The sequence below is a fragment of the Bos grunniens genome, chromosome 15 (assembly GCF_055505025.1).
Source record: "Bos grunniens cultivar Pamir isolate PY7600 chromosome 15, Bosgru_T2T1.0, whole genome shotgun sequence".
Classification (NCBI taxonomy): Eukaryota; Metazoa; Chordata; class Mammalia; order Artiodactyla; family Bovidae; genus Bos; species Bos grunniens.
The window spans coordinates 55,120,860-55,143,195 of NC_141179.1; the positions used below are offsets into that span (position 1 = coordinate 55,120,860).

The window sequence follows — 22,336 nt, forward strand, 5'->3', positions numbered from 1 at the left end:
GACCACATGACCCTGGAGCACCCACTCTGCACCCCCTTTCTAACAGGAGGGAAGAGCTGACACTTAACAGTGCTCCCTCAGAGCCAGGTTGTGCCTGGAGAACTCTGCCTCTGTTGTCCCCACTCACATCCCCTGAGACCCCTTCACCATCCTGGGTCTCTGTTCCTTCTGAGAGCCAACACCTGTGGAGGCCTATGGGTGAGCTGCCATCAGAACTGCCTAAATCCCCTCTCCTGTGGGCACAGCTGCGCCTCAGGGGTCCTTTACCAGGGACCCCCCTGGGCGAGGTCTAAGTTCTGCAGCGACCTTGCCCCTGGCAGCCACCTCTGGGAGCTCAGCCAAGTTCCCCTCCCAGGGGCTTGGCTTGAAGTCACGCTCTTGCTGCTCCTTCTGTTTCTGGTTCCACTTTTCTTATGCTCTTAGTAATTCCCAACCCTTTCCTCTTCCCCCAGAAAACTTCCTAGTAACTCAGTTTCACATGAATTCTTGTCTCAGGGTCTGCTTCTAGATTCCCCAACCCCCGACAGTTATGAGGTAGGTTCTGTTCGTTTTCCCATTTCAGAAATGAGGCTATGGAGCTCAGAGACTGTCAAAGACCCCCAGATGGCAGGCAGCAGAACACAGGCTTGAATTGAGCTCAGTCAGTTCAGTTAGTCAGTTCAGTTGCTCAGTCGTGTCTGACTCTTTGCGACCCCATGAATCGCAGCACGCCAGGCCTCCCTGTCCATCACCAACTCCCAGAGTTCACTCAAACTCACGTCCATCGAGTCGGTGATGCCATCCAGCCATCTCATCCTCTGTCGTCCCCTTCTCCTCCTGCCCCCAATCCCTCCCAGCATCAGGGTCTTTTCCAATGAGTCAACTCTTCACATGAGGTGGCCAAAGTATCGGAGTTTCAGCTTTAGCATCAGTCTTTCCAAAGAACACTCAGGACTAATCTCCTTTAGGATGGACTGGTTGGATCTCCTTGCAGTCCAAGGGACTCTCAAGAGTCTTCTCCAATACCACAGTTCAAAAGCATCAATTCTTAGGCACTCAGCTTTCATCACAGTCCAACCCTCACGTCCATACATGACTACTGGAAAAACCATAGCCTTAACTAGATGGACCTTTGCTGGCAAAGTAATGTCTCTGCTTTTCAATATGCTATCTAGGTTGGTCATAACTTTCCTTCCAAGGAGTAAGCGTCTTTTAATTTCATGGCTGCAGTCACCATCTGCAGTGATTTTGGAGCCCAAAAAAATAAAGTCTGACACTGTTTCCACTGTTTCCCCATCTATTTCCCATGAAGTGATGGGACCAGATGCCATGATCTTAGTTTTCTGAATGTTGAGCTTTAAGCCAACTTTTTCACTCTCCTCTTTCACTTTCATCAAGAGGCTTTTTAGTTCCTCTTCACTTTCTGCCACAAGGGTGGTGTCATCTACATATCTGAGGTTACAGGCCCCTGCAAAGCCTGAACACTGACCTCTCCTGTCCACCATCAGCATCATCTATTTACATCCCTCCTGGCCATCTGAGCTAATCTTTCTTTTTATTTTTTTACTGGAAGGAAAGCAGGAGAATATGAAGATGATCCAAGGGGGATGACTAAGTCCTTAGATTCTTCTCGTTGGCACAGATCCTGTTTTGGTCAATCCTTCTGAATCAGGGCGGGTCTGACATTCTGGGAATGCAGGGAGACTTCAAACCAACTTCATGAAAACAAGTTGTAAAAATACTGGCCGCCACTCAAAGCGGCCTGCTGATGAGCTTGGCTCCACAGAGCAGGGTTGAACAAGTTCACGAGAAGGGAGCACACAGCAGGAAAGACTTATGTTAGATCCAGAGGAAGGACTTCCCAGTAATTGGGAGCTGGTCCAGGGATGGGGTTGGTCATGGACCCTTGGAAGCAAGCGAATCAATGTCCTGACCTTCCCAGGCCTTGCTGGTTTGAAGCATCTATGAAGTCACTTTGGTGAGCAATGGAGACAAAGCAATGCAAAGCCAACCCTGCAGAGTCCTAAGCTTCAACCACTGACCTGGGACCTGGTTTACCAGGATGTTCTGAGTTTGTAGGGTTTCTGCCTCCTAGGAGGTCAAAAGTATTCACAGGGGACTTCCCTGGTGGTCCAGTGGTTAGGACTGTGCTGGTGGGGGCTCCAGCTTCAACCCCTAGTTGGGGAGCTAAGATTCCATGCGCTGCACAATGAGGCCAAAAAAAAGTATCTGCAGGTAATGACCCCCAATCCTCCCCACACCCAGTGTGGATGGAGGCCCTGGGGCTGGCAGAACCCAGGGCGGCACTGGGCTGCCACCTGGCCACCTCCTCTGCCCCTGCTGTCTGCAGCCAGCCTTCTGGGTAGAGACACCTCCTCCGGGAGCCTCCCAGTACTGCCCTCAATCTTTCCCAGCATCAGAGTCTTTTCCAATGAGTCAGTTCTTCACATCAGATGGCCAAAGTATTAGAGCTTCAGCATCAGTTCTTCCAATGAATATTCAGGGTTGATTTCCTTTAGAATTGACTTGTTTGATCTCCTTGTCCCCTTTTAGATGCATTCTAACCTGTCTGCTTTTACAAGGAGGTGTCACATGGGGCCTGCAAATGCATACACACAGACATACAAAAACACACCAAGAGTGCATTCCCAGGCAAATACTTATGGGTACTCAGCACCAGCACACAGGCTTGCGGAGGTATGCGCAGATGCACAGACAGGCCCCATAGACACAGCTTCCTGGAAGCAGCATGGACTAGGACCGCTGTCTCCTTTGGAGTACCAGCCTCCCTGGGCATCATGGGCTCCAGGAGTCAAGGTTGGCTGGGTGAGGGCTCAGGGCGGGATCTCACAGCTGCAGTGCAGGGACTTGGGGAAGGCCAGACCCCAGAGAACCACCATCTGCCTCAGTTCTTCCTTCCCTCTCAGTATCCACAAACTCTTCCTCCAGGAAACCCTCCCTCATCACATCCTTCCTCTCAGTGCTAGGGGCAGGAGGCTGCCCCCCAGAGGGGACAGCACCCCAATCTCCCCCTTGGACACTTTCTCATATACTGGGGAGGGCTGCACAGCCCAATCACAGCTCAGAGCTTTCAGGACCATGGTCCCCTCCTTTTTCAGCCTTAGCCCTGCCGTGCCTCCATATCTTAGCTCAAACGTCACATCTGAGTAACCCCCGGCAGCTTCCTTTCCAGGTGCAGCCCCAGCATCAGAAAGATAAGAGGTCAGCATAGGGGGCTCATCTAATCCTTAAGACAACCCAGCTGGGGCCAGTGTTCTCACACTTTTTTTTACAGATCAGAAAACCACAGATCAGAGAGACGAGGTGAGGCAGGGCCACACGGCTGCTAAGACTCGTTTTTTTCCTTGAAATCATATTCCCAGCCATGACCTCCCTCAGGAGGGATGCACTGACCTCAGAGGCAGATGGGGAGTGGCAAGTGGAGGCCCTGGCAGGGAGGAGCCTCCAGGACCACTGAACATGGCCACAGCCACTCGGAAGGCCAGCGTGGGTTCCTCCATTCACTTCCTATGGGATGTGGAGCAAATCAGCAGGGCTCAGTTTCCCCACCTGTGATGTAAGCGGGGCTGGGGACCACGACCCTCAGGGTCAGTTCCATTTGGACCCAGCAATGTGGCAGAGGAGGAAGGGGAGACAATGAGGGGTGCCGGGGCTGTTCTCCATGAGGGTGTGGGGACAGAGGAGGTGGCCACTGGATATTCTCTGGCCCTGCCAGCTGCCAAGCTCCTTCAGAATCCTCCTCCAAGGTAATCATCCTCCCAGAGGGTGGCAATCTTCTACCTTCCTCTGCAGGAGAGCCAATCTAAGCAGAGAATAAACGGCAAAGTATCCAATATACTGGGCTCCCCAGGTGGCCAATGCAAGAGATGCAGGAAACACGGGTTCGATCCCTGGATTGGGAAGATCTCCTGGAGAAGAAAATGGCAACCCACTCCAGTATTCTTGCCTAGAGAATCCCATGGGCAGAGGAGCCTGGAGGGCTATAGTCCATGGGGTTGCAAAGAGTCGGACACGACTGAGCGACTGAGCATGCATGCACACGTGCATCCAGTATACTTGGGAAAGCAAGCCGGGTGGTGTGCACAGCACACGCAAAGCTGATGCAAACACCCCAGGCAAACACCTGGGTATGAGTCCCCTCATTCCTGTCCTCTCTCCCTACACCCCCGCCCCAGTCCTGCTGATGCCAATGCAGAAGCAGCTCCTCCAGGGGGGCACTCCAGCCTCTCATACTTCACCCAAGGGCTCCCTGGGACCCAAGGCATCAAACAAACCTTTTACGTTGGATCGGCCAAATGGCAAAACCCAAACGAACTTTTTGGTCAACCCAATAGTGCGCTCTTCTCAGTTCGGCCTCAATTCACCATCCTGGCCTCCCACACATGGGCGCCCCAGCCAAGTGGGGCTAAGTGCCTGCCCCAGGGACTCCACTCTCCAGCTCCACATCTTTACACAACCAGTTCCCCCTGCATGGAATGCCTTCCCACTAGCCTCGGCTTGTCGAACTCCTATAGATCCCTCACTACCTAAATGGGGAATGCTGCCAGTTAGCAGTAGGAGTCAGGTCCTAAAGTCAGCATATCACGAGTAATTGCATCTGGTCAAAATCACCCTTGACTATGTATGGCTACCATTTGTTTACAATGCCTAGGCTTTGTTCTAGATATTTCCTGTGTTTTGATTCATCTTACACTTCTGGCAGACTGTATTTCCAAAGACATTGGCACTAATAACTCCCAGCCCACACACTCTCCTTAGAACTCTGACACTCTTGCCATGGAGAGGTGGGGTCTATGTTATTACCCCCGACTTGAATCTGGGAGGGTTAGGACTGGTGGCTAAAGTGACACTGTAAGATTTCCAAGGCCAGGTCATCAAATGGGATGCATACTGTGGGGAAGCACAGATGAGCTCAGAGAGAAGCAAAGCCCAGAGACCACATGGGTAACCTTGAGCCAGAACTGCTCAGCGGAGCCCAGCTTAAATCCTGAGCTATAGAAACGGTGCGGTAATCAAGTGATTGTTCTTACATAAAGTCACTATGTTTGGGGGTGATTTGTTATATAACAGTAGTAACTAGAACATGATTGTCTCCTCTTTAAAGCAGAAGAATCTGAGGCACCAAGAGGTTAAGCAACTTGCCCAAGGTCACAGAGCTAGTAACCAGCAGACCAGGATTTGAACCCAGGGAGTTTAGCCTGAGTCCACACTATTCACTGCCATGCCATACTAAGCCTGCAAGGTCCGACTGGTCTGCAGGCTCACAGCAGGCCTCAGGGAGTGGTTGCAGAATAACCAACCAAGAGAAGGGATGCGCAAAGAATAGCTGAGTGAGTGTGAATGAAAGCAGAGTAAGCTCCCAGGTGCAAGGCAAGGGCCTTAGACGAGCCCAAGCCATGCATATGAGTTGAACATGACCCCCTTGTCACCTGGAGAAGGCGGTAATGAGGGAAGCCTGGCAGATGCCACCCACCTCTGCCCTTCATGGATGAGCCTGAGATGTCTGCCTCCCTGCTCCCCACCTCCCTCAGCCCTGCATGCTGCAGGATCAATCCTGGAGAGCCAGTGCCTCCTAAGATCAAGACCTGCGGATCCTGGAGCCTGCAATGGGAAAGTGCCAGGCTGGGAGGCGGGAGACCTTATTCTTACCCTGGCATGGCCAAGGCCTAGCTGTGTGAACTAGGACAAGTCCCTGGTCCCAGGTGCTCTCCAATGACACTGTTGCTGCTGTTGTTTTTTTAACTTGTTATTTTGTGTTGGGGTAGAGCCAATTAACAATGTTATGATAGTTTCAGGTGAACAGCAAAGGGACTCAGCTATATGTATACATGGATCCACTCTCCCCCAAACTCCCCTCCCATCCAGGCCACCTCCAGTGACACTGTTCCAAGACTCACCAGATGCTGAGTTGGTCTGGTGGATAGGGGCTGAGGTGAACTTCAGTATGTGGGTCCTACAAACCCCCAAAGGGATCTGTGCCTAGGAGGAAAGCAGATAACAAGAATGAATCCCCCTACCACTCCCTGGTGGCTCTTTGCATGCTGGGGCATTTTCTTGTGCACCATTTCTAATCCTTGCAGCAATTTAATCCAGTACAATATCAAGTGACCCAATAGCAACTAGCACACTTACCACTCAACTGGTGCTGGAAACCAGGAATCCAACCCAGGCCCATTCAACCTCAAAACTCCTACTCTTTCCACAGCAGCAAGAGACAGGAGCAACCTAAGGATCTATTGACGAACAAATCGATAAACAAAATGTGGTATATACATACGATGGAATGTTATTTGGCTTTAAAAAGGAAGAAAATCTTATCACATGCTACAACATGAATGAACCATGAGGACATTATGCCAAGTGAAATAAGCCAATCACAACAAGACAAACACTGCATGATTCCACTTATACGAGGTATTTACAGGAATCAAATTCATAGAAACAGAAAGGAGAATGGCGGTTGCCAAGGGCTGGTGGGAGGATGAGGAGTTATTATTTAGTGGGTACAGAGTTTCAGGTGTTTGAGATGAAAACATTCTAGAGACCTGCTGTGCAACATGTGAATACAGTTAAGAGTATCAACGGTATTCTTAAAAATGATTAAGATAGTATATTTTAAGTTATGGGTTTTTTTGAACCACAATCCCACTCTTGGGTTAGAGGGGGAGATTAGGAGAGGTTTTAGAGGGGAGAGTCCAGGCAGGCTTCATGGAAGAGGGGACTTTTGAGTTGGGCAGGGCTGGGGCAAGCATAGATGAGTCTGGGGCATACAGACAAAGGCTTGGGGCCTTTGGCCCTTGCCTTCCTGACTCTCAGGATCCAGCTGAGACCCCAGCCCACTCCAGGCCCCCACGATCTCCACACAGATGCAGCACCCCACAGGGGAACAAGCACTGGCCTGGCCTGCAGAAAGAATTTCTTGAACACCTACTATATGTTCCCAGGCCCACTTACTTCATGACCTCGGGCCATCCCTGTTCTTCAGAGGCCTCAGTTCTCCCATCTGTACAATCAGAAGGTTACCCAGAATTCCTTCCAGTTCTCACTGGGAATAATCTGTGAGAGGGAGGGGAGGTGGGAGGTACCAGTGACCTGCCAAAAAGGGCACCAGGACACTACTGGTCAAAAGAGCAAGAATCAGAAGCTGCAGCCTTGGAACTTCCCTGCTGGTCCCGTGGCTAAGACTCCAAGCTCCCAATGCAGGGGGCCCGGGTTCAATTCCCGGTCAGGGAACTAGATTCCACATGCCACAACTAAGATTTGGTATAGTCAAATACACAAATATATTAAAATTTAAAAAAGAAGCGGCAGCCTCATGATCCTGCCCTAGGCAGCCTTTGCCCACTTCAAAGAGGAAGGGGTTTGGTTTCATTCCAACTCTACACACAGGGGCCAGTGCCTGCTACGCTGTGATAGGATCACAATCCCACCTCTTAATCCAGTACTGGAGTGACACAACTGCACTGAGAGATAGAGCCCTCCATGCCCAGGGCTCTCTCCAAGAACCCCGACTCTCATCTCTCCCCTAACTCAGGAATCCTCTGTTCCCAGAACAGACAAGGTGGGACGGTCCCTGGTCCCAATCCCAGCTCTGCCATGTACTACCTGGGCCTCAGTGTCCTCGTCTGCATTTCGGGGACACAGATACCTCCTCTGTGAGGGTCAGAGAGGGCAAGGACACAAAACGCTGTGCCCAAGGTCTGGCATGCAGTAGGTGCTTAATAAATGGCCACCATCATCGGCTCTCTTTGCAGACGATGTCATTTTCATCGATCTGTTTGTTCCTCTCAGAGGCTGGTTTGTTTGTCTGAATTCTTCCCAGAAGAGATGTTCCTCAGCCTTCCTAGGGGAATGCTGAGTGATGCTCCCCAGCCAGCCGCAGGGAGGAGAAGGGAGGAGCAAAGAGCTTCGCCTGATGGAAAAAGTCAAATCATCACCACGTGGAAATGGAAGAGAACTCCCAGGGAAGCCCAGTGGCTGCCCCAGCACCTTCCATCCACCCTCTCCCTCCCTCACCCAGGGGGCACTCACGGTAGCCTCACATCCTGCCTCCTAAGCTCTCTGAGGCCTGGCTGGGAGGCCTGGTATGATCAGGCTGCTACTTAAATCGCACAAAGCCTTCTATTCTTAGCTGAGCAGCACTGAACTCCCTCCCAGCTGCCTGTCAGTGCTACCAGCCCCTGGGGCATGGGCCTGGGGTCAGTCATGACCACAAGGAGGTGGCGGGCAGCCTGGTGACCCGACTCAAGCCTGAGGCCTGCATGAGGGCGCCCTGACCCTGGATGACCAGGGGTCCACAGAGGGGTCGCCTGGGCTAGGGGGAGATGTGAATCAGAGGATCCATGAGGTTACTTTTGAGTCTAGTCTGCTTCTCAAAGTCTTGATTTCAAAGAGCCAAGATTCTAGGGTTCCATGATTCAGTGCTTCCAAGAGTTGGGGACAGAAAGATTCCATGGTTCTAAACGACCAAGTTTCCAAGGTGCTGTTGAATATCTGAGGCTGGGCTTAGTGTACTCACTCCCCACCCTTCCCTTTAAGAGGCAGAGGATGGCTGGCTCCATCCTGATCCTGGAGTCCCCGGCACGAGCATCACATACAGCTCACTAGACTCAGCACTGGGATCTGCAATAGTCCGCGGCCCCCTAGATCTGCTGGGGGCAAGAGTTCCTAGGGAACTTCCTCCTAGGGAAAGGAGATGGGGATGGGCCGAAGCTGCCCTGAGGCCCACTATCACCAGACACTGCTGGGCAGGGCGTCCACTATCAGTGTCTGCCCTGGGCTAGCAGGACCAGCATACACCTGTCAGACAGGTCTGGAAAGGCTAGGTGACCTGTCCAAGGTCAAAGCTGGGACGTGGAGGAGCCAGGGTGAGAACTCCAGGCCTGGCTGGCTTCAGAGATCATTCCTTGACTCACACTGCTTCATGTTAGCTCACAGCTTCCTGGGACAACCTTCCCCAACATGCTCTTTCAGATGCAAAACTGAGGCCCAGAGAGAGAAAGGTCAAGTGCCCAAAGGCACAGGGAATTGGTAACAGAGCCAGGCAGGACTGTTCCCACCGACTGTCCCCCATGCCCTGACCGGGTCCCCGCCACTGATCCTTCTCTAAATCCTCTCTTTCTGCCCACCCGGAACCAGGCTTCAGGGGCAGAGCTCTGTCCTGCTCTCCGTCGCCAGCACAGCAACTGCTATATCGGGTCATCTGAGGGACGAGCTGAGAATCAGGGGATGGGATGCTGGGTCATGGCCTTGTGCCCAAAGCTGGCCAGCTAAGCACAAGGAGTGTCAAGGTCTGGCGAGTGCTGATCCAGTGTTGGTCAGTTCACAGGGGCATTTGTCAGAAATACTCAGAGGCTGATTAACCAGCTGTCCCATTAAGGAAAGTAAACGAGGCTTCACTGAGCTGGCGTCACAGAGCCTGCTGGTCACCAGAACAGGGAACAAACACAGCCTTGGCTTCCTGAGCCACTGGCCTGCACTCACTATGTATCAGTGGTGCTTTTTGCTTTCCAATAGAGTGTGTTTTTTTTGTTTGTTTTGACTGCTCCAGGTCTTTGTTGCAACATGAGGGATCTTTAGCTGTGGCATGGAAATTCTTAGTTGAGGCATGCGGGATTTAGTTTCCTGACCAGCGCTTGAACTCAGGTTCCCTGCATTGGGAGCACAGGCTTCGCCACTCGACCACCAGGGAAATCCTTCAATAGAGTTGTATAGGTAATTCCACAATGCTGAGAGTTAGGCGTCGCTTACCTTCCTTCTACAGGAACAAGGAGGTCAGGGACTTGCCCTAGGCCACTGGCAAGAATGCAGAGTCAGGGCTGCCCCATCCCAGAGAGAATGCCCAGGTGACTCAGAGCCTCCCCTGCTGGGCTCATGAGTGGAGAATGTATCTAAGTTGCCCTGATCATTTTATGGAGCTTAAGAGAAATTTCCTCTTTCCTGCTTAGAGAGAGATCACAGACCAAGTATCTAAAAAACCAGTTGCTTTGTTCTGGGCTAGAACTAAATCTTTCTGCAAATCAGTGGCCTACTAAGTACCTGGCACCAGAAGGTGTCCCTCCTGCTGGGTAGTTTGATTTGACCTCACACCAACCTCAAAAGCTTTACAGCCTAGGCTGAGCCTCAGACTGACCATGTCACAGATTCAAGGTTGCACACGTAAGGGGTGGAGCTGGGACAAGAATTCAGGTGTGTCAGGGCTTTTTAAGCCAGAGGGGTGGGAAAGAATAGATATTTATATCCACTGGGCTCTCTTTTCAATAAACTCCTTAAGTCTATGCTGCCCCCTCACTATATCCTTCTCCCTGCCCACCCCCTCCCCTGCCCCCAACCCCGTGCCAATGGAAGCAGAGGGAACATCTGTGATGCCAGTTGTCTACCTCCAACCCCCAGCCCTGGTGGGGCCAGAACACCATCTGGGAGCCACTCAGGAACAAGGGCATTGAGAGAGACCCTCAGAGCTCTTGGGGAATGGAGGCTGGGTGCAGCCCAGCCCTATACCTCTGCGCCCCCATCCTGGACAGGTGGCTTTGACCAAGCACTCCGTGTGACAGGCTGCAGGTCCCCCAGAGGGGTGTCCCAGGCCCTGTTGAAATAAAGCAGCAGCCACACCAGAGACCTGAGTTGCTCCCACTGACACCTCCTGGGAAGCAGAGGGGAGGGAGGGTGACAGTCTTGTTTTGCCCTCAGGGACACAGGCCAGAGTCCCCCGGATAAGACAAGCCTGTTGAATCCAGTCTGTGAGCAGAACAGAAAAGTTGAGGAAGGAGCGTTCTGACACATGCCCCACCCTTTCCCAGGGGCCAGACTCAACACTCTGCAGGCCTCTGGGGTGCAGCTGGGAGGGGTGGTGTCTGGTCCCAGGACCTAGCACTGCTTTTCCTCCTGTCAGAAGGCACACATACACAGGAGTGCAAACACGCAGGCCTGGCCTGCCTGTGCAACATGTACATAATTCATGGGCTCTGATCGCTTTGGCCTGGATAAAGTATACCCTACAGAAGCCTGCACGGAGATTAGCGAGTGGCCACCCGGGAGCACTTCTGGGAAAGGGGTGAGTCCCCAAAGGGCTGGGGGATTGTGGGGGGCGAGGGTCAGTTTACTATATGCTTTCACAAGTTTTATCTCATTGAATCTTCAAAGAAACCCAGTGTGGGAGTTACTATTGCTCCCATTTTACAGATGAGGAAACTGAGGCTCAGAAGTCAAGTAGCTTACCCATTTTCACACAGAAGCAGCAGAGCTTCCTATCCTGCACCAAGCTGCTTCATGCAGGCAACCCGCAACCCCTATCTAGCTCAACTCCCCTCCGCCACCCAGTTTGGGGCCTTAGAAGAGCCATCCATGAGGACACCATGGCACTTCATCCTGAGCTCAGCAGACTGGATGCTGAAAGGAAGAGAGAATGAGGACTGAATTCCTCCAGCAGAGTCAGCCTGACCTCTGCCCTGGCAAATGTCTGGCCCTTGCCCTACTAGGGCTTCCCAGGAGACCTCAAAGCTGGGGGATAAACAGTCTGGTCCTCCCCAGCACACATGACAAGAATTCCCAAGAGCCCTTCAGAGCTGGAAGGGATATACTAGGTGACCTTGAGCCCAACCATGAGCAAGAGCAACTCAAGGTCCAGAGCAGGAAAGGACTTGTCCAAGATCCCATGATGGAAGAGTCCAGTCAGTCCACAAACCTCCAGGTGGGCAGCAGCCAGGTGCTGGGGACACCGGGATGAATGGCTTGGCCTTCAAGGTGCTCCCACTCAGCTGGTGTTTGGACCCTTGTGAGCTGCCCAGCTTCTCCAGCCCCATCTCCAACATCCCACCTCTCCTCCCTCTGCTTCCATCACCCAGGCTTTACACAGGGTCCAGGAGGTGTAACCTACCCGGTTGCCACCTCTGTATCTGTGCTCCAGGCTGTTGCCTTTCCAAGAATGGCCTTCCCGGCTGGCCAGAGCCTGTCTACTCCTCCAACCCCCAGGTGACCTCTGCTCTTCTGTGCAGAGACTAACTCCAGATTCCTGAGCCCAGCTCAGGCCAACGGAGCCCAAGGGAAGTGCTCCTTCCCTCTTCTGAGCCTCCCCTCACTCCTGACAACATCAAGGAACTCCTTCTGTGTGAAAATGGGTAAGCAACTTGACTTCTGAGCCTCAGTTTCCTCATCTGTAATATGGGAGCAATATTAATTCTGTCTAGGGTAAATGTTCCTGGAACTGTGTCCCTTACCCACCTCTGGACCAGGGACTACAGAGCCACTGAACTCAGCAGTAACTGCGTCACCCACCTACCTCCCATGAAGACCCCTAACAATAAAAAACAAAAACACTTCTTTCTTTTAGGGCTAGTATTTGTCTTTCTTTAAAAACCCTTAGTGGGCACAAGGAAATGAAAGGTTCTTAGTCAGACGCATCTTGGCATTTCCAAATGCTGGCTGCGCGCCTGGCACCCAGGAGACGTCTGAGAGATTTGTGTTTGATGGATGAAAGAATCAAAATATCTCCACCATTCACTTCCTCCTGTTGCCTGAAACTCCACCATTATTACCAATTCTTTCCTGGGGCTAAACGGTCCTCCCGCAGATCCTCTCTCAAAAGGTAAGCTGCCCAGGGCAGAAACAAGCTCTAGCTGAAGCCTTCTGTGTCAAATTGGAAAGTGAGGGTATACAGAACAGCTCTCCCCTGAGTTTTCTCCAGGCTATCAGCCCCCAGACCCTGCTCTGCAACAAAGCAGCCGTGTGTTCAGGCAAGCTTGGGAAAGGCTGGTGGCACCCGTGCCACAGGATGGGGATCCCTCGTGCACATCAACACAGTAAAGGCCCTGAGAAGCCCTGCTCTGAGCTATGTGACCTTACATTTCCCAAATCTACGCGTCCTGGGGCCCAGAACCATCCCAGGGAATCAGGGCTCCACAGAGCACAGTCCAGGCAGCGTGGACCAGATGGTGGGCCCAGGCCCACTGCAGGACTAGTATGTGTGCTAAAGGCAAGCCCACACTCCCCGCTGGCCGATCCAGAGGCAGATGATCCTGCCCCAGCTTTGTGACAGAAGCAGTGAATGAACGGGGCATCACAGGGCTTGCAAACAGAGCACAGGAGAGGGAAGAGGTCACAGGCCAGGCTGGAGACCTGAATTCCCACTGAAGTTCTGTGCTCCCTGCTGACCACTGGGCAAGGGACCTCCTCCAGATGAGCTCAGTTTCCATTGTCTGCAAAACAGAGATAATGCTATGCTCAGGGCTGCTGTGAAAATGCAGTGTGGTGCTACAGGCAGAGGTGGATTATAAACTGTAAAGTCCTGGGCCGGCATGTGCTGTGTACATCATGATATACCTGTGTGTGCTCCTGGGAGGGTGTGGTCATGTCTTGATTGATCACAAGCCACTGCAGAGGTCCTCAATCAGGATGGATAGATGATGGATGCAAGACCCAGAGACAAAAATTTCTAGTTGAATAGCTACGAGTGAATGAATCAATGAAGCAATTCTAATAAGCTCAGTTGTCCCATTTCTCAGTCCCCAACTGGAAGGAGCAGCAAATTAGGAAATACACACAGGGGCAAGAGGGGAGGAAAAAGAGGTGCTGGACCTGGCAGATGTGTGGGCAGGGAGAGAAGAGTCAGGAACCCACAAAGGCAGAAACTGTTGTTGAACAAGAGAGCAGTCCTGGGTCACGGGGTGCAGGAAACCTGTGGGGTCTCAGCCGGTCTCGGCTCTCCGAGCAAAGCAGTCAGTGTTCACCGTCCCAGGAAGTTAACCACGTGGGCCTCGTGCAGGGAAAGGAAGCCATCACTCCTTTTCGAAAAGGTTTCCAACCCAAACTATTAGACGGCTGTTTTTAAAGGGAACAGGAAGTAGGAGGAAGCCTCAGGGACACAAGCCTTAGCTGCCTGAAAAAATAGGCTCGGATGGTAAAGAATCTGCCTGCAATGCAGAAGACCTGGGTTTGATCCCTGGGTCAGGAGGATCCCCTGGAGAAGGGAATGGCAACCCACTCTAGTATCTTTGCCTGGAAAATTTCATGGACAGAGGAGCTTGGCGGGCTACAGTCCATGGGATTGCAAAGAGTCGGACACGACTGAGCAACTAACACTTTACATTTTTATACCAACTTATCAACATATTCATGCACAGAACAAACTTTGTTTTTTTTCTTTTTTTCTTCAGCTGCACGGGGATATTAGCTCCCTGGGGATGGAACCCATCCCTCCAGCACTGGAAGCACGGAGTTTTAACCACTGGACTGCCAGGGAAGTCCCAACAAACATTTTGAAAGTGCCTATTGTGTGCCAGGTAAGTGCTGTTAGGCGCTAGGGGGAAGGGATACCAGGCCTCATCGGACAGTGTAACACACTGAAGACCTGGATAGACTAATGAAGTGTTGGGTCACTTGAGGATAGTGAAGGAGGTGTTGGAGAAAAAAGCTACAGACAGGAATTCTGGAGGACCAAGCTAAGTCACCATGTGACCTCAGGCAAGTGACCTTCCTTCTTTGAGCCTCCACATTCCCATCCAAAAAGTGGGGCAGATTAAAAAAAAAATCACTTAAAGTACTACTCTGCACCAGGAACTGGACCAGTGGTTACAGACCTTATCTAATGCACACAGCCAGCAGGACAGCTGCTGCTATTTGTGGTGGGGAACGATTGTCCCTTTTACAGATGAGCAAATTGAGGCTCAGCTGGTTACTCACATGCCTGAGGGCAGAGAGTTGGTGGGAGCCAGAATTAAAACCTGGAGAAGGCAATGACAACCCACTCCAGTGTTCTTGCCTGGAGAATCCCAGGGACGGGGGAGCCTGGTGGGCTGCCGTCTATGGGGTCACACAGTCGGACACGACTGAAGTGACTTAGCAGCAGCAGCAGCAGAATTAAAACCCAGGTTTGCCTGACTCCAGAGCTCCCCCTCTCTGGCCCTCCCAAGCAAGTCCCACGCTGCCTCTCACAGATGGCCGCTAAGGTTCGGTGACATCATGAATAGCAAACTGCTTTGTAAAAGGTAAACTATCCTGTGATCAAAACCAAAGAGAAATCAGTCTTGATCCTCCAGGAAAACAAACACTGAAGTTCACAGGAGCACTGAGAACTAGCTGCAACCCAGAACTCCTGGGTTCCCGATCCCTCTACCTCCTTGACCAACTTCTTCCCAGGGAAAGGGCAGTCCCAGGAGCCCTGGGCAACCTCCCACAGCCCATGCAGTGCCCTCCCAGACTGGAAACGGACTCACGCACGACAACCCCTGTGGTCCTCCTCTGCTGAGGACCTAGATGCCAGGCCTGGTGTGAATGGGGGTAGGGGCTGGGCAGAATCAAGAGCCCCGTGGCTCCTTGGTCCCACTGACAAGCCAGTCACCTCATCTCTCTGAGCCTTGAGTTACCCCACCCACAAAAGAGAGATTAAAGTAGACAGACCTCACGTGGGAAAGGATCTGCTCGGAGGAGGGACTCGACAAATATAATTGACCTTTTGTGGGATGAGTTTAGGTGGGTAGGAGGAAATCCAGGCTCTCAAAATCCCTGTTTGAGGAGGCAGGTGCTGCCCTACCCACAAGGAATCCCCCCATTCCCACTCCCTGTCTAATCTTAAACGTGCCCCTCCTGCTCTCGGAAGCCCCGGCCTGAGAGGTGAGCTCAGCTCCTACCACCACTGCCATCAGCAGGACCCTAATTTACTGACTTCCCAGGGTGGTGGGAGCCCAGGTAAATGAGAAACAGAAAGGGGGGCTTCAGCTGAACTGTACCCATCTTTACTGGAGACATCTGGGACCCTGGGCACAGACATCCTCATAGACCTACTGTGCCCCAGAGAGGCTGCTAACTGGCTTCAGGCCACACAGAAAGTCAGGAGTCTAGTGGGTGCTGGGACCCAGGCCTTTGAGACCTAGCCCAGAGCACTCTCCACTACCCCTGGGTCCCCGTTTTGGAGCATGGATAAAACCCAGAGAGGAAGAACAGTGAAAACAGTCAAGATGAGGCACCCACCCCCACATCATGCTGGTCAGAAGGCGCTGGCCATTGACAACTGGGCTCCCAAGACAGAGGTTGAAAACCAGCACCCAGTTGCTCTGCTGTTCCCTGCCTCACTCACTGAAGGTACTGATGGGCACATTTCTGTACAGAATGGGCTTAGCCTGCTTCTGCACAGGCCTCAACAAAAGGAAGGAGGTTCCAATTGCAGCATGGTGGACTTAAGTTAGACACAAGAAAGAACTTCCTGAGGCAGCATTAGAAACGGACAGTGCAGGTAGAAAGGAAACAGGATAAAAGTGGTTGTGGACTCTCTTCTAAAATACAAGATGCTTGGACTTCCCTGGTGGCCCCGTGGTTAGAGTCTGCCTTGCAATGCAGGGGACGCAGGTTGGATGCCCAGCCAGGGAACTAGGATCCACACGACTTGGAGCAACTAAGCCCAAGTGCCACATCTAGAGAGTCCATTCGTCACAATGAAAGATCCGCACGATGCAAGGAAGATCCCAAGCAGCCAAATAAATAAATATTTTTTTAAAATACAAGATGCTGTCTTATCCATCAGGGCTTCCCAGGTGCCGGTAGTGGTAAAGAACCCGCCCACCAATACAGGAGACATGAGAGACGTGGATTCGATCCCTGGGTCAGGAAGATCCCCTGTAGGAGGGCATGGCAACTCACTCCAGTATTCTTGCCTGGAGAAGCCCAGGGACAGAGGGGCCTGGCAGGCTACAGTCCAGGGGATCGCAAAGAGGTGGACAGAACTGAAGTGACTTAACACGCATGCACGCATCTCATCCATTAATTCATTTTAGCTTCAAAACAGACCTGGAAAGTAAGTGTGGCTACCCTTTTCTTCTGTTTACCCTTACTTTCTAGGTGGGTAACTGAGGCTCAGAAAGTGTAAGTAACTTACCCAGTGTCTTCAAAGCTCTAAAGAGGCAGAGCTGGGCTGCAAAGCCAGGACTGACACGGCAGCCGGTTGAGATCAAGGCACGACCACACCCACCCTTGGCATCTCGCTGCTCCTCCTCAGTCTGTCGGAGATTTCCATCCGGGAGAAGAGGGAGTGCTCAGTGGTGGCCAGCTATTAAGGAGAGGGCTCTGCATTCTAGGACTGCCCTGCTGTCCCCACAACGCCACGCCCCAAAGGCCTCCAGACACTTTCCACGCAATATGGCCCGATACATCTTCTGTCTGACTATGCCCCTGAGCTCATCTGACGCCAGCCTCCCCGTAGCCTTTGCCTGACTCCTGAGATAAGGCTGTCCCTGGTAAGACCACCCTGGAAGCTACCTGCAGCCTGACCTAGGGGGAAGAGGCATGGGCCAGGGTGAGCCCCGAGGTCCCCGCCTCCTCTGCAGCAACAAGTGAAGGGGAGGCCTGGCTCCTCCAGCCACGCTCAGCAATCTCCACGTCACTACCGGGCCCTGGAAGGGCTTAGCCCTGTTCCACTGCTGGGGAAGCAGAGGGCCAGAGCAGCCAGGCCACTTGCCCACAGTCAAAGAATAAGAAATAATTCAATGAGAAACTGAGCAGGGATTCAAACCCATGTCTGTCTGATTCCAGAGGCCATGTGTGTCACCAGAGCATCATTCCACCCTGGAGCATCATTCTAGCCTGGAGCGTCTTCCTCGAGCTCTGCTTGCTGCAGCCCCTAGGGCCACGCTTCCGAGCCTTATGCTTCCTCTTCCTAGAACACCCTTCCCACCCAATTCAGACCAGTAGAGTTCCTAGCCTATCTTTTAAGATTCATTTCAAATGCCCCCTTCTCCATGAAGCCCCCCGGCTTCTCTCATTCTCTTCCGAGCTCCTGTGTTTTTGCTTGCATCCTGCTCAGAGCTGCCTGCCCTGCCCTGTGAGGAAGAGACTTGAACCACACCCTAACCATTCCCTGCCACCCCAGCCTTGGGGCTTCTTCAGGGTGGCGACACCCAAGTCTTCTTCCTCCCAGCTCTTCATGCAGACTTGGTGGTAGAACTTGGGGACATCTCATCCAACTGCTTTTTTCTTTTTTTTCTGACAAATAAGCCATTTATTCTCAAGCAGAAAAAAAACAAATATCCATTTTGATTTTCAAAACACCCTGGACATTTATCACATTAAATCAGTTATTTGATTATGGTCATCCCTCGGTATCTGCGGGGGACTGGCGACTGCTCTCGGACACTGAACCTTAATAGAACGAGAGGCTACTTCTCACAGGACGTGATTTGCCCGGGAGGACGTGGGGCGGGGGGAGGTAACTGACAGGTAAGTGTCCACAGCGGGGTCAGGCTGTGGGGAACGGTCACAGCCCTCGTCACCGGGGCAGAGTCTAGACTGAGGGCGGTGACGGTCCCCGTCCTCTCATATTAAAGGTCCGGCCACATCGTGAGTTCTGGGCTCCCACTGTCTTATTTGTGATAATGGTAAAGACCGTTATTTCCTGGGCACTTCCTGTTCACCAGGCACCGTCCCAGGCACTTTCCATTCATTGACTCATCAATCCTCACAACAACCCTGTGAGGTACTCTCTGCTATTCCTAGTTCAAAGACAAGGAAACCCAGGCACAGGGAGGTTAAGGGACACAGTGGTTAGTCCCCCAGCCATATTACGGCAGAGTCAGGATTTCAGGAGAAAGTCTGGTTTTAGAGCCTGTATTCTAACCACTATTCCATGCTTCCTGACCAAAAGGGACAGAGACACACGCTGGAAACTCACAGCTAGGTCCTCTGAGGACCAGTGGAGCTGGGCCAAGTGGTGGGGATGGCGGCCAGGGGCCTGGGCACCAGTCTCAAAGGAGTGCTCAGGCCCCTCTGGTGAGGCAGAAATAGAAAGATGGGTGCCCCCAGCACTCCTCTCGGAGAAGACTGTGGAAGATGGGATGCTCTGGGGTGGGGGCTGAGATCCCCTTTGAGAGGGATAAACTCAAGTATCAAAGATGAGCCCTAAACTGCATCCCGTGGAGGGTGAGTCCAGCGCACCTCATAGGTTTTACCTGAAAGCCTTGTGTTTGTTGTTTGCCTCTCTGGGCCCAGCCCACTTTGCATCGGGGCCCCTGGAGGCTGAGGTGTTGAGTTATCTGCTGTTGGTTTCTGGGAGGTTCACCCAGTGGGAAACCCCAATGGGAGACTGGAGGAAAGAAGGGAGTGGAAGTTTTATTCCACCACTGGGGCTCCTGGGTTACCTGGGTCCCTCTCCTGCGGGCCAGAGCCTCTGTCCTGATAGCTGACCACTTCCTCCTGGGGTACCTGCAGCCCTGGGCAGGAACCGGCCCCCTGCAGCTGTGCTCCCTTTGCTGGTTTGCCACACCCCGTTGTCTGAGCAGCTCACTCTGGGCTCATACACCCTCCCTTGTTGAGCCAGAGCAGAGGTGACCAGGTACTGTTGCCAGTGACCCCTTTTTGCAGTCTTTCTTTCCCCCTCAGAGTCCCCTCTAAATGTGCATGGAACAAATGATTACATAATAGGGGTTTGCAGGGGGCATGTTACTAAGTGTGCAGACCTCCGCTCTCTCAGCCTGGGCCAGCACTCAGAGCAGGTTGGGAGCAGGGAGCAGGACTGGGCCATGAAGGCAGGAGGCAGAGTTCACTGAGGTCCGCCACGGCCAGTGTGAGCACTCATGACACGCTAGGCACTGTGAACTATACACCAAGCACTTCATTCACTTCTCAGAACCTCCCCAAGGACGTTGCACATCCTATTTGTGCATTTTACAGAAGAGAATACCGGTGCTCAAAAAGCAAAGCTGAAATGACTCTCCCAGGGTTGTATTTCCAGTAAGTGACAAAGCCAGGGCTCAAATGCGACTTTCTCTGCTTCTGAAACCCATCCTGGTAACTACCCTGAAATAATTTTCTTGGATTGGCTTTCAACAGAGGCAGCTGACTTAAATGGGGTCAATTATTGGTGAGGGCCACACAGAGGCCTCCAATGTCTCCCCAGTACCCTCCCCGAGATGAAAAAAAAAAAAAAAAAACCTCTGGCATTCTTTAGTTCTTCCAGGTGGGACGGGGCCCCAAGCAGGCGGTGCAACTGGGTGTCCGGGTTGGAAAAACAAGCAGATTCAGACAAGGCTTCATTGTTAAGGAGAGCTTGACTCTTGGGCCATTAAAACAAAACCAAGCAAGACAAAATGCTTGCTGCCTTGTCTTATCTCTTAGAGAGAAGGGGGATGGGAAGGGCCCCAAGACTGGCTGCTGATCTCTCCCCACGCCAGCCTCCGTCTCCAAGACCCAGCTTCAGGTGGCTGGGCCAGTAGAAAGAGCAATGCAGGGGGAGCCCAGGGTCTGAGTCCAGCAGGCTCTGCCACTGTCTGTGACCTTCTATGGCACACTGCTGGCATGGCCAGTGCCACACTGGTGCTTCCTGCACATGGCCTCATTTGGTCTCTATGGTCCTTTCAGAGAGAGATGTTATTTCTGTTTTCAGATGAGGACACTGAGGCTCAGAGAAGATACTCAAGCAGGGATCAGAGGGGTGTTGGAATCTAGGTTTATCAGATTGCAAAGTCTTTCCAGTCCCTGTTTCTCCAGGGAGGGCAATACCCTGGAAGCAACGAGCTCCTTGTCTCAGGGATGTACGGCTATCACCCGGGGATGCGGTAGGAGGCATGCTGCAGAGGGTAGCCAAGTGGTTCTCAGTCTTGGTTGTGCTTTGACGTCACCTGGGGAGCTTTAAAAACTATTGTTGTGTAGGTCTTGCCCCAGGAGTGGGGACCAGGCAGGACTTTTAAAAGTTTCTGCAGTGATTCTAGTGTGTGCAGCAAATTTGAGAGCCATGGGCCCAGATGCTCACTATAACTTCTTCTACCCCACACCTTATAAAGGAAAGAAGGGCTTTGTTACCCTGACCTCATTTTACAAGAGAGGCAAAAACCAGGCAAAATATAAGGGCCAAGGTCGTGTCCTTAGGGCCCACCATCAGCTGTGAGTTCAGGCAGTGTGAGGGGACCCTGATTTTAGGGTGCCTCTGGGGTGAACTTTTTAAAAGATACTTGGGGGGTCCTGGCTCCTTTGTCAGTGGAAGAAAAGTTTCTCTTTGAGCCTCCTGGGTGGGAGGGTGAGGCAAATTCTTCAAGGCCTTTTTTTCTTTTACATAGAGTTCACTCATTCAAAAGCTAAACAGCTGTAGGATTAACGCTGGAAGACCACCTCTGCCGGAGGGTGTGCTTTGGGAGCAAGAAGATAAAAGATCTCCAAGCAAGGCCTGTTTATTCTTTTCTGTTGGAGATTTGGTCCCAGGCCTGGGAAGAGCTGAGGCTCTCAGACCTCGACCCACACTTTCTCCCACCTGCCTCCTTGGTGCCCCCCAGCAGGATGTCACAGATCCGGTGAGACAGCGTGGGGCAGGGGGAAGATGGAGGCCTGTGGAGTCCAGCAGACCCAGGGTCTGCCCAGGCAGGGACTCCTCCTGGACAGGAACCTCTCCTCTCTGAGCCTGTGCCTACTGTTGCCCGCACAGCGATACCAAGGTGAGTGTGTGTGTATGCGTGTTAATTGATACTTTTCAATGCAGTTCCAGGAGCACCGCCTCCAGGAAGCCCTTCCGGACTCCATCTCTGCCCTGCACTGAGCAAACCCAGCCCCTGGCCTCCGCCACACTGTGTGTTGTCACCGCTTCTGTGTGCTCCCCTCCCGAGGAGGCCGCATATTCATTCATTATCCAGGGCAGCTGCCCTGTGCCTGGGACTCATTCCCTATGTCCATGCTGAGCACCTATTCTTTCAGACTCCGGTAGATGCTCAAGATACAGGCAACAACAGCACATATGCACTGAGTGCTTATTATGTGCCAGGCATTTTTCTGAGTGTTTTACATGAATAATGCATTTAATCCTCACCACAACTATAACTGTGCCCATTTTACAGATGGAGAAACAGAGACCCAGAGAGGTTAAATCACTTGCCCAAGTCACATGGCCAGAAAGTGTGCACTTGGGCTGTGATTTGAGCATTGCCCTCTAACCATCCACAGATGTCCATGGGATCGGCCCCTGCCTTGGGAGCTCAGTCTTCACAATTTGGAGGTTTTGTATCTGTGTTTACTTGTTGAATGTCTGTTCCCCTCACGGACCAAAATCTCCAGTCATGTTATGTTTTGTAACATGTAATCATGTGTGTGTGCAGGGGAGAGGGAGACAAAATGAACACTGCTTCCCTTAAAGGAAGGATTCATTCTGCTCAGCATCTGCTACCTGGACTCCAGACGGCTCCTCCCAACTGGGTCATTCCTGCTGTGAAGGTCTGGGAAGGACCAGGTCCCTGGACATCCCTCTTGGTCCTGACCTCTGCCTAGAACTTGGCCTACCTACTGGGAGGGTGGTGGGAGTGGCAGTTCTCCAAATCCGATCTTCCAGAGTCCTCCCCAGGTGGCAAAGCATCCTCCTGGAAGAAGCCTTCCCTGC

At 52.2% G+C, this 22,336-nt stretch overlaps 1 protein-coding gene across 4 annotated transcripts in view; it reads right to left on the reverse strand.

The window, feature by feature from the left end:
* GDPD5 (glycerophosphodiester phosphodiesterase domain containing 5) overlaps positions 1–22,336 on the reverse strand; it is a 90,562-nt gene that overhangs the window by 62,185 nt on the left and 6,041 nt on the right. For 3 of the 4 annotated variants that reach the window (XR_015142189.1, XM_086340873.1, XM_086340872.1), the window contains exon 2: positions 5,898–5,979. The exons of the other annotated variant lie outside the window; for it this stretch is intronic. The gene's annotated coding sequence lies outside the window, so the exon portion shown is untranslated. The remainder of the gene's footprint in view (positions 1–5,897; positions 5,980–22,336) is intronic. 4 annotated transcript variants of the gene reach the window in all.